Consider the following 16,204-nt stretch of genomic DNA (forward strand, 5'->3'; position numbering starts at 1 on the left):
ATTCGAGCCCGGCATCGGCGACAACGGGCCCCGCCGTAGGCGCACCAGGGAACGGACACAGGGAGCAACAGTGGCCACCGTGAGTATATCCCAATTGCCCGACGTTTTGGCCCCTGGATTCGAGCCCGAAGACGACGAACCCCTGGAACCCCGGATCACCGAATGGTTGCAACAGGAACTGAAACAATTCGACGGCCTCAGCGGAGTGTCCCCCATTGCAGAACACACCATCGTGATGCGCGACAACAAGCCTATAAAACAACGTTATTATCCAAAAAACCCCGCTATGCAAGCCGTCATTAATAAACAGGTCGACGAACTGCTTAAGGAAGGGCAGATTGAACCTTCGAAGAGTCCACATAGCGCCCCAATTGTCCTCGTGGGCAAGAAAACAGGTGACATCAGGATGTGCATAGACTTCCGACAGTTGAACGCGCGATCAATCCCCGACGCGTATCCCCTCCCCAGGATTCACCACATATTGGAACAGCTGAGAGATGCCAGGTACATATCGACCCTGGACCTGAAGAGCGGCTACTGGCAAATTCCGCTTGCCCCAACCAGCCGCGAGTGCACGGCGTTCACCGTGCCGGGCCGCGGGTTGTTTCACTGGAAAGTGATGCCTTTTGGCCTTCACTCCGCTGGCGCGACCTTCCAGCGAGCACTGGATAGCGTGATTGGCCCCGACATGGAACCACACGCATTCGCCTATCTTGATGACATTATCGTCATCGGGCACACCGTGGAGGACCACATGCGGCATCTTGGGACAGTTCTACAGCGGCTGCGCAAGGCTAATCTTCGACTCAACAAGGACAAATGCAGCTTCTTCAAACGCAGACTGAAGTATTTAGGACACGTCATCAGCGGGAACGGCATACACACGGATCCTGACAAGATCGCCGCAGTGCGCAACCTGAAACCTCCGGCAGGTGTCAAGGAACTTCGCCGATGCATCGGTATGGCCTCCTGGTACCGGCGGTTTGTACCCAACTTTTCCGAAATAGTAGAACCCATGACGGCGTTGTTAAGGAAAGATCGGCAATGGAAATGGTCGGAAGAACAGGAGAAAGCCTTCGAGGAGTTGAAGATCAGGTTAACCGAAGCGCCGGTCCTCGCCTGCCCTGATTTTTCTGAAAAATTCTCATTGCAAACCGACGCTAGCGAACAAGGATTAGGAGCCGTCCTTACACAAAAGATAAGGGACGAGGAACGAGTAATAGCCTACGCGAGTCGACGCTTGTCCAAAGCCGAGGAGAACTATTCCGTTACTGAGAAGGAATGCTTGGCAATAGTGTGGTCAATCCGCAAGCTGCGCTGTTACTTGGAAGGATACCGATTTGACGTGATCACGGACCATCTCGCCCTCAAATGGATCAACTCGATCGACAACCCCACTGGACGGATAGCACGTTGGGCTTTGGAGCTGCAGCAATATCAATTCGATATTCGCTATCGCCGAGGGAAGCAGAACGTGGTAGCAGATGCACTTTCCCGCCAACCATTGGAGTTACTACATCAAGCTCTGGAGGAGGAGTCACAGTGCAAGTGGATCAGGAAAATGTTGGCGAGAATCAGGCAACAGCCGGGCAAATATGAAGACTACCGAAGCGAGAGTGGACAACTGTATCGGCGCCTGCACACCGTGCCCGAAGAAGAAGACTCCACCCCATGGAAACTCTGCGTCGCTGCAGAACATAGACGACGCGTACTAAAAGAATGCCATGACCACCCGACGGCCGGACATCTAGGAATCCGAAAAACAAGCACACGAGTCGCCCAAAAGTACTACTGGCCAGGCCTGTTCCGAGAAGTCGCCAGATACGTTCGCCAATGCGTAGTGTGCCAAAAATACAAGGTGAGCCAGTTCAAACCGGCGGGGAAAATGTTCACCAGACAAGTTGACGAACCCTTCAGCGTGTTATGCGCCGACTTTGTTGGGCCGTTGCCCCGCTCCAAACATGGAAACACCGTCCTCCTGGTTTTCTTCGACGCATTTAGTAAGTGGGTCGAACTGGTGCCTCTACGCAAGGCAACTACGCCACACCTGGAAAGATCATTCCGAGAAAGAATCCTAAGCCGCTTTGGTACCCCTCGTACCTTCGTTTGCGACAATGGGGCACAGTTTACCAGCCGATCGTTCAAAGGATTCTGCAAAAGGCTAGGGATGGAACTTCAGCATACTGCCCCGTACACTCCCCAACAAAATCCAACAGAACGCGCGAACAGAACAATTAAAACGATGGTGGCGCAATACATCGACGGAAAACAGAACACTTGGGACGAGCTCTTGCCAGAAATCACGCTCGCGATCAACTCAAGCGTGTCCGATTCGACGCGATTCAGCCCCGCGTTTTTGATCCAAGGTCGCGAGCCAAGACTGCCAGGCGCCTTGTACGACGAGGTTACGCCAGGAACGGGAACTAGCATCGCCGACCCGGAGACCAGGGCACGACAGATGAGAGAGGTGTTCGAAATCGCAAAAACAAACTGCGACAAAGCATCAGAAGAGCAAAAACGACATTACAACCTCCGCCGTAGGGAATGGAAACCGGCTATTGGATCCCAAGTGATGTTACGTCGCCACACTCTGTCCAAAGCAGCCGAAGGCTTCGCCTCCAAGTTGGCCACGAAATTCGAGGGACCATACCGGGTGACCAAGTTTCTCTCTCCGAATCTCGTCCGATTACAGGTTCTAAACGGACGTAAGCAGCGATCAGCCAGTTTGAACGACCTGAAGGCGTTCTACCCGACCATCGACGAAGATGACGAAAAGACCGACCAGATCAGGACGGACAGTGAAGACGACCCTGACCGAACCAATATACAACAATCTTGATTACAACGCAGATCTACTCAAACCGCCACGACGATGCTGACACCCCGGATACACAGAGACGAAACCAATCAGGAACCCGGATATCTTGCGAGGAACGACGCACCGAACGAGGCGTGCGTGGCTGCTCCTCCTGGACACATCCGCTTCGGGAACCCGGATATCTTGCGAGGAACGACGCACCGAACGAGGCGTGCGTGGCTGCTTCTCCTGGACCCATCCGCTTCAGGAACCCGGATATCCTGCGAGGAACGACGCACCGAACGAGGCGTGCGTGGCCGCTTCTCCTGGACACATCCGCTTCCGGGACCCGGACATCCTTCGAAGAACGACGCACCAAACGAAGCGGGCGTGGCTGTTCCTTCAAGGGCAAACCGCAACCGTGATTGTACCGAAGGGACCAACCAAGGCCGACATTTTGGAGATTCTCATTAAGTCTATAACCGCTCCGCCGCACTCATAGAGTATCAAAGTATTTCTTGCCTGTAGTCAACAAGTCCATGCCTATTCACAGCTCATCGAATGCGAGAGACCCCCGCCGTCGGAGAACTACGACAAAAGCCAGGCCGGAGCCCCCAGTCGACTGGGAGATCATCGAGGAACTGATTCTTCGCCCCACTCCACGAGAATTCCAAGTCCACCCAGAGGTCCTCAGCTGGGAAAATTTATGCGGCGACGTCGTAAGCTGGCCCCGCATCGACCAGATCATCGAGGGGCACGATTCAGACCCCGATCACGTCAATATTACAGGAGACGTGGCCCAGACGTACAGGGACCCAAGCCCTGGCAACGCCGCCAGAGCCACGTTCACCCATGCTCAGGGCCCCAGCCAGGTCAACCCCGACCAGGTCGCCGAAGACCACGCGCAGGGCCCTGGACACGCCACCGTAGGAGAAGCAGCCGACTACACCGCTCCGGGTCCGAGCCCCGACGAGGGGGCAGAGGCCATCACTATCCCTGACGGGCTGCCAGGTGCCACCGCACGCGGATACCGCCAGCAATTCGAGCCGACGGAGTTCGAAAAAGAGGTGCTCCGCTGGGAAGAGCCACCGCTTCCGGCACTCTTCGGGGCCCTTGATACGCTCAACCTTCTCGAACGGATAGACGGGTTGGACATCGCCCCCGAAGATGCAGGACTACCGGCCGTCAGCAATTTTGACGCCATCCTGCGTCCCGAAGACATCGCCACCGAAGATGCAGGACTACCGGCCGTCAGCAACTTTGACGCCATCCTGCGTCCCGAAGACATCGCCACCGAAGACGCAGAGCTACCGGACGCCTGCGATCTGGACGCCATCCTACATCCCGAGGGCGGCCGTCCGGAGATACCAGAAACGTCGACCCCCAACCCAGCCGTTCGTTGGGTGACTGGGGAGGCGGATTGGAGAGTACGTACGCCCGACGGCCGGCTGCCAGACACCCTGAAAGCCCGGCTCCTGGCACAACTCGTCAACCCGCGGCGTAAAGATGTCCGATTCTTGGCAGAGGCGGACAACACCTTCTTCCAGGTCCACATCAGCAAGACGAGCAAAGTGACTATTCGCTCACGGGCCCCCCGAAGTAAGGAGAGGGTGTGAGGACCCATACTGGGACCCTCACATAGTAACAAGAATAATAATAATAATATTAATAACTGGATTACTCACAACCATATGCTATAGTAGTAAATAAGCTAGTTATGTTTTGCATAGCCGAAATCCCGCCAAATGGCCAGCTCACACGGAACAACCGCAAAGAAGACGGCGAGGAGAGGGAGCCATGCTCAGCCGGCAGCAGAGCGGAGCTCTTTCGGAAAAGTCCCGTTGGCCCGAAAACGAGCGCGAGGCGTGGCGAGAACGTCGAGCGACCGTAGCGAGAGAGGGAGTCGATTCTGGGAAGTGAGCGAAGACGGAACGTCGCGGACATCGAAGTGAAGAGAAAAAAAAAGTGTTGAACGGCCGCGCGCCAGAGAGGAGAGAAAAGCATGGAGGAGCTGCGGGAACGCAGGCGCCGGATCCGCGGGTGAGCTGGCCGCTGGCCAAGGTAGTAGTAGGATTGGGAGGGGGGGCGAGGGGAACCAATCCAATAAAACTTCGATCATAGAATTAAGAACGCGTTGGCTTCCATTTATTTTCTCTGGTCGGACCACCGACTGCGGTCATCTCTCCACCCCCTCCCCACCCGTTTTCCTGACTGTTCTCGGTCACTACGCTCCCGCTCTGACTCTGGCAACAGGGTTTTACCCTGCTGGAGTGAGAAGTGGTACGCGTTTCGACAGAGGCGCCCCCCCTCATCCTTTTCCTTCACCTCCCCGGACCCGCGGCCCACTTCGACCTTGGCAACAGGGGTTTTACCCTGCTGAAGTCGGGGAGTGCAGCGTCTCGGGTGAGTTTCGCACCGCCCGGCCTAACGCCGCTTTCCCCCCCCCTCCCTAATTTCTCCCGAAGGCCCCGTCGTTGACGGCGGCTCGGCGATCCCTGCGCCAACGACCCGCCTCCCCCCCCCCAGTCTCAACGTCTCAGCAACTTACAAATAAACTGTAGGTGACCCTGGGCAGACTGAGACTGACCCCAGCCTAGGATCACTACTTTACATACTGAAAATGGGCGGAGAGCACGGAGCCGGTCTGCGGGTAAGATGCCCATCATTTGGGTCTGGAGTAGCGGCTTGCATTTAAAGCAACGAATACACGACCTAACTGTCGCCCTGCAGACCGCCTGAGCATTCACTATCCAAATGCGCTGTCTAAGGATACTCACGAGTGCTCGTGGGCCGGCATGAAAATTCGTTTGATGCAGATAGCGAACGTATGTCTGCACAAACTGCGAGCGTTTTGTCAATAACAAGGGAAACTTGGCATTATATGACATAGGAGCGTTAACTAGTCGCCCCCCAACTCGCAACAACGAAAAAGAGCACCATGTCCCAGCCTCTCCATGGATGAAGGGATTCAAGCGCTGAAAACTGGGGCCTAACTTGGTGCCTTTACGAACCCTTTCAATATCTTCTTGAGACTCATTTTTCTGTGTTATTTCGACTATTTTTAGAAACGCCTCGTCGTATTCTACGGATGACGGAATTTTTCCAAAGTTGAGACTTTTGTCTTTGCATTTTCGGATGAAGCGGAACACGAAAACGAACACTCTTAGCAGTTTGAGGTGTGACGAGTATCCCTCGATTACATCCACTAAGTAATTTGGCTTGGCCGCGACGGTCAGTCCGACCGATTTCTTCCGACTTTCCATCTGTATCTCTTCTTCGGAAAGCTCGAAGTGTGGATTTCTGGGCCAGCTCTCTTCTTCAAACTTTAAGAACTCTGGTCCACCAAACCAGATCGACTGCACGATTTCCTCTACGTCACAACCTCTCGAAACTATGTCTGCTGGGTTCTGTTTTGTTGGCACATGCCGCCACGTAGCTTCACTTGACCACTCTTGAATCTCCGCTACTCGGTTCGCAACGAATGTTGACAACGACGAAGGGTGGGATCTGATCCAATGAAGAGTAACTTCTGAATCTGACCAGAATATCATTTTATCAACTGGAACCTTGAGCAGTGATTTGATTCGGTGACAAAGGTCTGCTAGAAGGTGAGCGGCACATAACTCAAGCCTTGGAAGCGTTTTCGTCTTGAGTGGCGCTACTTTCGACTTTGCAGTCAACAAGGAGACCTTGAAACCTTCTGCAGTCTTTCTACGGATATAGACGCAGGCTCCATAAGCTCTCATGGATGCGTCGGCAAAGGCATGTACTTGAATCGGTGACATGGGATCAGTATGCACAAATCGAGGTATGGTAATCTTCTCCAACTGACCCAAGGATTCTTTTAATAAGTTCCATGCTGTTTCCAAGTTCATTGGAATTGACTCATCCCAATCTAGCTTGTTGAGCCAAAGCTCCTGCAGTAGGATCTTTCCCTTAATTACTAAAGGACATAACAAGCCAAGGGGGTCAAACAGCTTTGATGTCACCGATAATATGTTCCGTTTTGTCGCTCGGAGACCCATAACTGACGTGTCAATTTGGAACTTAAAGACGTCTTCGTGTGGCAGCCACGATATTCCTAACGCCTTAGTTGACTCTGAGTCCGAGATCGTTATCGGTTTAACTGTGCTCTCGGATGCGGTGACCTCAGGTGAGTTCGAAAACCATTTAGTCAATTCAAACCCAGCGGTTTGAAGAACCTGAGCCACATCAGACTTAATTGTCTTTAACTCCTCTACGCAACCAATACCAATCAACATGTCATCGACATAGAAGTCGGAGTCAATAACTTCAGCAGCTTTAGGGAATGAGAGTTTTGCAGACTCACTCAACCTCTTCAAACACCGAATAGCCAAAAATGGAGCTGGTCCAGTCCCATATGTTACGGTGTTGAGCTGGTATATTCTCAAGGACTCAGACGGGTCTCTTCTCCACACAATGAGCTGAAATTTTCAATCAGCATCAGCGACCCAGACTTGGCGATACATCTTCTTGACATCGGCTGTCAAGGCGTACCTGTGTAGTCTGAATCGGAGCAATGTCGAATACAGCTCATCCTGTATCGTAGGACCGACCATCAATATGTCGTGCAAGGCCACCTGAGAGGACGTTTTACAAGACGCATCGAAAACGACGCGGAGCTTGGTCGACGTGCTTTGGGGCCTCAACACACACTGATGTGGAATGAAATAATGTGGATTTTTGGGGATTGTGTTGTCTGTGGTAGACATGTGACCCAAGGAGAGGTACTCTTCCATTAACTCCAAGTACATTTTCTTCAACTCGGGGTCACGAGACTTTAGCCACTTCAAAGGAGTTGCCTAAGATACTGGGATCTGATTTGAACGGCAGTCTTACTTCAAACCGACCTGAAGGCACGACCTGAGTAGTCCTTCTATAATGCTTTTCACATAACTTGTGTTCAGGAGATAAAGACTTTTTAGAAGACGGCAATTCTTCCAGTGACCAAAACTTTTGTAATGTATTGTCGATGTGGATCACTGACTCTTCTCGACAACTCAAACAATTCCTCTTGGGTGGCAGTCACCTTTGGAGTGTATCTGCACGACACAATCCAGCCGAGAAGCGTTTTCTGCAGAGTTGGATAGTCAGGACCTTGTCGAATCTGACCAACAGATAAAAGTTCGAAAAATGTTTCTGCACCTATCAACATATCTATCTTCTGTGGCTTGAAGAAATATGGGTCTGCAAGTGGTAAGTTCTTCGGGATTTTCCAGTCACTCACGTTAAGTGTCTGATCAGGGTGATACCCCGAAATGGACTTTAGAATCCAGAAATCAACCGAAAACTCACTACCAGTAATTCGCGACTTCACCACCGTGTGTATCTTTTTCTTTCTTTCTACGGATCTGTAAGCGCTGTGCTAAGTCCTCAGTTATAAAATTGGTTTGAGACCCCGAGTCAAGCAGAGCTCGGGCCAAAACATGTTCACCATTATTTGTTCGGACGCTTACGATCGACGTAGCCAGAATAACTCTATCCATAGCTGTCGCATGGAGAGCATGCGAAGTGGAAGGTTGATTCTGATTGGGAGGAGGAGAAGAATTCTCTGGGGGTGATGGTAACGCTAGACTTTTATTCGCCACTGTGTATCATGCAATAAGGTATGGTGTGAGCAGCCACACACTCGACACTTCTTAGCTTTGCATCGTACTACAGAGTGGCCTGGCTGCAGACAATTGATGCACAAGGATGCAGTTTTTGCGAATTCGAACCTTTGCATTACTGCCAGCCGACCAAATGGACTGCAATCTGTCAACAAATGGCCTTTCGCATTGCAGTAGCTGCATTGTTGGTTTTTGGTATTCGCGGTGGAACACGCGAATGAGCTCCGATTATGCGGCTTGCTTGGCACAGCTTTCTGCTCCTGCTTTGGTTTGTCCGAATTTTTGGCCGAAGGATGCTGATGTCTGCGATTAAGCAACTTTTCACAGTCCGTCCAAAGTGGCAGTTTGTCATAATCGAGCTGTTCTTCCCATTTCTCTTTGGTCACCGGATCGACTCTGCTCAAGACGAGATGAATAATCATCGCATTCGAGATCTTTTTATCATCGCCTATCGACAACAACGAACCATATATGGATGAGGCGGTATCGATAAGGTTTCTTAAGGACGATGCTGATTGCTGGGTCATTTTGGGAAGACTAAATAGGGCATCAATGTGATTTTTAAAGATTAGACAATCATTATCGTAGACCCGTTTTAAGCTAGCCATTGCTTTCTCGTAGTTGGTCTCGGTTACTTGGAAAGCCCTAACTGTTCCCAACGCTTCACCGGAGAGACACGAAAGCAAATGGTTGAACTTTTCGATAATTGGAATGCTTTGGTCATTGTGAACTAGAGTCTCAAATAAACCTATGAAGTTTTTAAAGTCCGAAAAGTTGCCGCTGAACTGCGGCAGAGCTAACTTCGGAAGGCGAGCACGAGTTGGGCCACCATAAGCTGGTACTGCCGGTATTGTCTCATCAGCTGTCTTTAATGCGCAAATGAGAGACATTAATTTTGCCTTTGTGACAATTGAGAGTTCTTCCAACTCGACTCCAAATTCATCGTCAATGTCTATATCTTCAATCTTCTCTTGAAGTTCGCGTGCCGTGTCAATGCTACGCATCAGCGTTTCGAGTCTGCACTCGAGCTCCGTCAATACCAGCGGAATATCCCCCGCTTCTAAACGGTCCGCTAATAAACGAATGCCTTTGACACGGCAACTGCGCTTTTTCTTCAGCTCTTCAAGGGCAATATTGTTGGCTTTTGAGGTCATATTGATTCTCAATACAAGCAACTGAAGGCGAAAGATCGTTTCTAATAATCGTATTTAATGCCGAGGCACTCAATGAAATAATGGGTAATTGTACCCACACGAGGTGAAAAACAAATATACCTGAAAAATTTAGGGTAGAGCGTCGCTTGGCTGGCGCGTACACGAAAACCACACAAGAATAGCAACGAACTGCACTGGTGACAAGCGAAAACGAAAAATTTCACCGCTGCAGTTCTGAAGAATGGATGTTGTGTATACGTATGCACCGACAACGATCGACGCTAAATTGATTTGCGAGGCACGACTTTGTCTTAATTGATAGTTGGATCCTACTGCGACCAAACGAATATACCCGACGAAAACAGGGTGTTTGGTTTGGATCAAGCGCTCCAAACAAAAGAACAACGATAAGCAACGGTGAAGAGCGAAAGCGAGACGAAAAAATTCACCGCTGCAGCTGCGTATTGGTATGCGTGCTTGGCCAACGAACCAACTATACATATATTTGACACAACGAAAACGAGAAAGGGGAAAGGGGTGACAGCGATTGCAGTTAAAATGAGTTATACATATGTGTAGTTATTGCGTCCAAGAGGGTTAGATGTACATATGTATACATATATGTATTAATATATATGCTCAACTCTAACTACAGCATGCAATCGAGCTCTACTATGTCATACTCATGCTGTACTCTCTACTATGTCATGCTGTACTCTCCTCTTCTTATACTGGATGCTCCACTTGGATCTTCTTTGGTAGATGGTATATGTATATACAGTATGTCAAGAAACTCTTTACACACTGAAAATAAATTAAATTTTTTGACTTTGGATAAGAAAATAATGGCTTTTGGTTCAAATTTATCAAATTTGTTTAATTCATAACCATTCAGGGATTAATTATAAAGTAGTTAGTGAAAAAAAAAATAACAAAACTATGAATAGGTAACTTACAAAACAACAAAAACAATGATTACTCATTTTTGACACTGTCAAGAAACTCTTTACACATTTCGTTTTCGAGCTCTGTTTTGATCTCGTTCTTAGAAAAAACGGGACTTTACCGTAATCTATGCTTTTGGCGTTGCTCAGTGATGCTCTATTTTTGCATTGACTTTGATTTGGTTGCGAAATTTTGACCGGTGCACATCTACAGACTAACTTTCTGAAATTTTTAAAATGCCTGACAAAAGACTAAGCTTTGACGTTGTCCAGTTGATTTACTATAATCACCAGTTGGGCAAATCTGTTGCAGACATGGTAGACATGTTTTCAGGATCAAGGACAACAATTTACAATGTCCTAAGTCGCGCGAAGAACGAAGGGAGACTGGAAACCAAATCTGGAGGTGGCCGTAAAAGGAAGATAGACAAACGGGCAGACCGCATAATCATGAGGAAAATTAATCAGAATCCGCAAATATCGGTCAGGACTCTGGCCAAGGAACTTGACGAAGAACTTGACTGGGTTGTTTCACACGAAACAGTACGCCAGGTTATTCTACGCCATAAATACTCTTCCAGAGTGGCACGAAAAAAACCAAAGTCAACAAATTTAATTTATTTTCAGTGTGTAAAGAGTTTCTTGACATACTGTACATATCTCCTTTTGTTCATAGCTGCAGACAGGGTATTGCATGTACATGTACATACATATGTAGGTATAATAGATTTTGGCTATTTATCTTTTCTCCACTGTGTCACTGTCACTTTTGCCTTCCACTTGAATTAATACGTTTAAATTGCAAGTCCACCCGGGGGCGCCATGAAATTTTAGAATAGTTTTTCTAAATAAAGATACCGAAACAACTTGGGTGACTTCAATTTTGTATTTTAATACGACGAAAAAAAGGAGTGCGTGCGTTCGTTTTCATGGATTTTTCTCGACTTTTTTTCATATACTCAAACAATTTCTTCTGTACCTACCTTACCTACGGTGGCAAAGCGGGGCGAATTCGCCAAGAGCGAGAGAGCGAGCTTTTATTATTTATTATTATTTATGAGCTTTATTGCTCCCGCTTTGCCCTAGCCTAACTTACACTAGACTTCATGAAATACTATCCTAATAACAATTATTATTATCCAAATGGCGCTACACTGTGGCATCCACAATTTTAAAGATATGAGAAAACCAAAAACGTAGAATTGTAGAGAATGACCATATCTTTAAGACTGCGGAATCTGAATTGGATCGTATTATTATTATAGCCAGCATCAAGAAAACAATTTCATTTTTTCTCGCCCAAGGAACACACTGACGACGATCTACTGAAGAGATTTGACAATCTCACAGAATATACAGCCAAACTAAAGGAAAAGGCGGATAAAATCAAGGAACTCGAGCAGAAGGTCAAGGTCTACGAGACCAGATTGAAGAGGAAACAGCACGTGTTGACTGATTTAAGAAAACAGAACACCTCCAGTGCGGCATTGATCGATCATCTGAGAGCCAGTCGTATATTTATACCCGATACTCAAAATGAGTGTTGGGGTATATTAGATTTGTGGTAAAAGTGGATGTGTGTAACGTCCAGAAGGAATCGTTTCCGACCCCATAAAGTATATATATTCTTGATCAGCATCAATAGCCGAGTCGATTGAGCCATGTCTGTCTGTCCGTCTGTCCGTCTGTCCGTCCGTCCGTCTGTCCGTCCCTATTAGCGCCTAGTGCTCAAAGACTATAAGATCTAGAGCAACGATGTTTTGGATCCAGACTTCTGTGATATGTCACTGCTACAAGTATATTTCAAAACTTCGCCCCGCCTACTTCCGCCACTTCTGTGGCTTCCACAATTTTAAAGATACGAGAAAACCAAAAAACGCAGAATCGTAGAGAATGACCATATCTTTTAGACTGCAGAATTTGAATAAGATCGTATTATTATTATAGCCAGCATCAAGAAAACAATTTCATTTTTTCTCGCCCTGTCTCTCTCTAACACACACGTAGCATAGCCGGCTTTGCTTAGAGTAAAACATTAGCGCCTAGATCTCAGAGACTATAAAAGCTAGAGCAACCAAATTTGGTATCCACACTCCTTATATATCGGACCGAGACGAGTTTGTTCAAAATTTCGCCACACCCCCTTCCGCCCCCGCAAAGGATGAAAATCTGGGGATATTCACAAATCTCAGAGACTATTAAGGCTAGAGTAACCAAATTTGGTATCCGCACTCCTGTTAGATCTCACTATAAAACGTATATCTCAGAATTTCGCCCCACCCCCTTCCGCCCCCACAAAGGACGAAAATCTGTTGCATCCACAATATTGCACATTCGAGAAAACTAAAAACGCAGAATCATAGATAATGACCATATCTATCAGATTGCTGAATCTGGATCAGATCGGATCATTTTTGTAGCCAAAAGCAAGAAATCAATTTTCAGTGGCTACGCAGCGCCCGACGTCACGCTCAGACTGATTTTCTGTCTCTCTCGCACGCACTCTGTGTCGTGTGGTTTAATATTATCGGCGTCTGCCGCAGGAGAGCCATACTGACTTAGTATCGGGTATAATGTAGAGTTGCGGTGTCCGCAGCAACTCACAACGTGCCACCTCGTTTAAAGGTAAATTCAGGGAGAAGAAGGACGACCTGTTGGCAGACTGGGAGGCAGCCACCACCTCTTGTATGCCCTACGGTATGTCGTCTGGGATTCATTTGATCCATTTGCCAGGGTTCCTGCCCTTTCTGGTGTCCTGTGAGGGTCTCACGGCCGCCGGTCCTGGATGGATGGCTATTCAGCGTCGACTGGATGGCTCTGTGAACTTCTATCGCAACTGGGATCAGTACAGGAAAGGGTTTGGCAAGCTCAACGGGGAGTTCTTTATTGGCCTCAAAAAACTGCACCGCCTGACCAGCTCCCAGCCTCATGAGCTCTACATAAGCTTCAGGAGATTCAATGGAGAGTCAAGCTATGCTCACTACGATGACTTTGTTATTGGCAGCGAGGAGGAAGGCTACGAAATTCCAGCGACGCGTTACGCACCCATGACAAGATGAAATTCTCAACCTTCGATAGGGATAACGATGAATTTACGCATATGAATTGCGCCGAGTATCACCACGGAGCCTGGTGGTACGACTTCTGTTCGCGAAGGTAATTCATCCGTCCACTGAGTATCACACAAACACATACGAATTATTCAGTTAATATCCTCTTCCCATAGCAATTTGAATGGCAAGTACTTCAAGGCCAAGGTGGACAATGTCCAGGTCATTTTCTGGGAGCAATGGTATAGCTTCAGATCTCTGAGATCCGTGCAGATGCTAGTCCACCCATAGAGCCAAATGGAGCGGAACGATTTACCGGACCAAGCGTACAGTACCCCTAAAAATTCATTAAAATTAATCCCTCCATCAGCTCAACACACCCGAATGCCCATTATTTTTAATAATTTACGCGTATTATGTTTGTTTCTAGAGGCTTTAAGAGCATTGTTAAACCAGATAAATCTCAATACGAAGCCGAGCGCCAAACGCCGAACCCCATTCGTCTTAGTTATTTACATCTTCCGACGCCCGCCCCCCCGCCGCGATTCGACAGTTGATTAGCTTTCGATTTTTCGCCCTCTCCTCTCCCGGGTACAATAATTACTTCGTTACAGTTCACTGCAGTTCGCTGCTCTAGACATTTGTTTATTCGCGCACAAGTGATTAGTGCAATTAATTCTCATTTTCATTTGTGCTCGCTTTTCGTTCGCTGTTGCAACAATTTAATGAAATCTAATTGAGCTCTGACTCTGGTCATGAAGTGCTTCTATGGGCCTGGTCTGGTCTGCCCCCACCATTTGTCACTTGCACTTTTATTGCCGAGGGACCGCTGTGGGAGTGGAGAAACTCAATTGGAGTAAATAAAGGCTTGACAAATTAGCCAAAGTCGAGGCATAAAATATAAATGAATATCGATGCGACGGAGGATTTATGGTCTGAGAAGAACAATTTTTATTTAAATTGAGTTTATTCCAGTTTCATACAGAATCTTACAGATCTTTGGAACATTTAAACATTTGTTGTTTCCTGCAATGTTACTTTACTCTAATTTTTAGTTTCTAAGGCACTTAATATATGTATCTGCAGAGGCCTGAACAGAAGCCACCGCTGTTGCATGGACACTCGGATCAAATGAATGTAGAGTGCACTCTGCACTTATTGTAAATATAAACGAGGGGGAACGTTGTGAGTTGCTGCGTACCCCGCAACTCTACATTTATACCCGATACTTAGTCAGTATGGCTCTCCTCCGGCAGACGCCGCTAATCTTAAACGACACGACAAAGAGTGCGTGCGAGAGAGACAGAAAATCAGTCTGAGCGTGACGTCTGGCGCTGCGTAGCCACTGAAAATTGATTTCTTGCTTTTGGCTACAAAAATGATCCGATCTGATCCAGATTCAGCAATCTGATAGATATGGTCATTATCTATGATTCTGCGTTTTTAGTTTTCTCGAATGTGCAATATTGTGGATGCAACAGATTTTTCGTAATTTGTGGGGGCGGAAGGTGGTGTGTCGAAATTCTGAGATATACGTTTTATAGTGAGATCTAACAGAAGTGCGGATACCAAATTTGGTTACTCTAGCCTTAATAGTCTCTGAGATTTGTGGATGTCCCAGATTTTCGTCCTTTGCGGGGGCGGAAGGGGGTGTGTCGAAATTTGGACACGAAACGGTCAAGGTCGTTTTAATTATACGATCTGGTTGAGATTTTACACTTTAGAACATATAGTCATCCTCTACGATTCTGCGTTTTTGGTTTTATCGTATCTTTAAAAATTTAGATGCCACAGATTTTCGTCCTTTGTGGGGGCGGAAGTAGGCGGGGCGAAGTTTTGAAATATACTTGTAGCAGTGACATATCACAGAAGTCTGGATCCAAAACATCGTTGCTCTAGATCTTATAGTCTTTGAGCACTAGGCGCTAATAGGGACGGACAGACGGACAGACGGACGGACGGACAGACGGACAGACGGACAGACAGACATGGCTCAATCGACTCGGCTATTGATGCTGATCAAGAATATATATACTTTATGGGGTCGGAAACGATTCCTTCTGGACGTTACACACATCCACTTTTACCACAAATATAATATACCCCAATACTCATTTTGAGTATCGGGTATAAAAATGAGGCTAGTCGTTCATATTGCTCAATTTAGAGATTCCGTTGAATAATTCTGGCTAACTAAAACCTTTAGTTCGGCTCACATAATTTTAGGCCATTGATAAATACATTTTCTACAAAATTGGTTAGTTTTAATCCTTGCTTTTATTGTATTTTGACTTAAACAAGGTTTAAACAAAATAGTTCAACAAAAAAACAGTCGCAATGTTGCTGGTATTTAAAGACATGATGCGTGTATAGCCCTTTGTATACCCTGTTTTCCAAAATGTTTTTAAAACGTAATTGATGAAGAAATTTCCTAAAATTAATATGTGTTAGACATATTCATGCATGATTATTCTTGGTCTCTGTAGAAAGAAATCGTTGAAATAGGTTTAAATATTCCAGAAGGGTATTTCATTGTTGCTATCGATAAGCGGGAAAACTGCCAACTGCTGAAAAACTGCACCTCGAATGAAATGCTGCTAGACTGCCAACCTGCTTTAAGTAGAGCGCG

At 47.3% G+C, this 16,204-nt stretch overlaps 2 pseudogenes; one reads left to right on the top strand and one right to left on the bottom strand.

The window, feature by feature from the left end:
* The window catches only part of LOC117189724, a 112,486-nt pseudogene that overhangs the window by 80,406 nt on the left and 15,876 nt on the right, over nucleotides 1-16,204 (bottom strand).
* LOC117192106 lies at nucleotides 10,289-16,080 on the top strand (annotated as a pseudogene).

The sequence above is a fragment of the Drosophila miranda genome, assembly GCF_003369915.1.
Source record: "Drosophila miranda strain MSH22 chromosome Y unlocalized genomic scaffold, D.miranda_PacBio2.1 Contig_Y1_pilon, whole genome shotgun sequence".
Lineage (NCBI taxonomy): Eukaryota > Metazoa > Arthropoda > Insecta > Diptera > Drosophilidae > Drosophila > Drosophila miranda.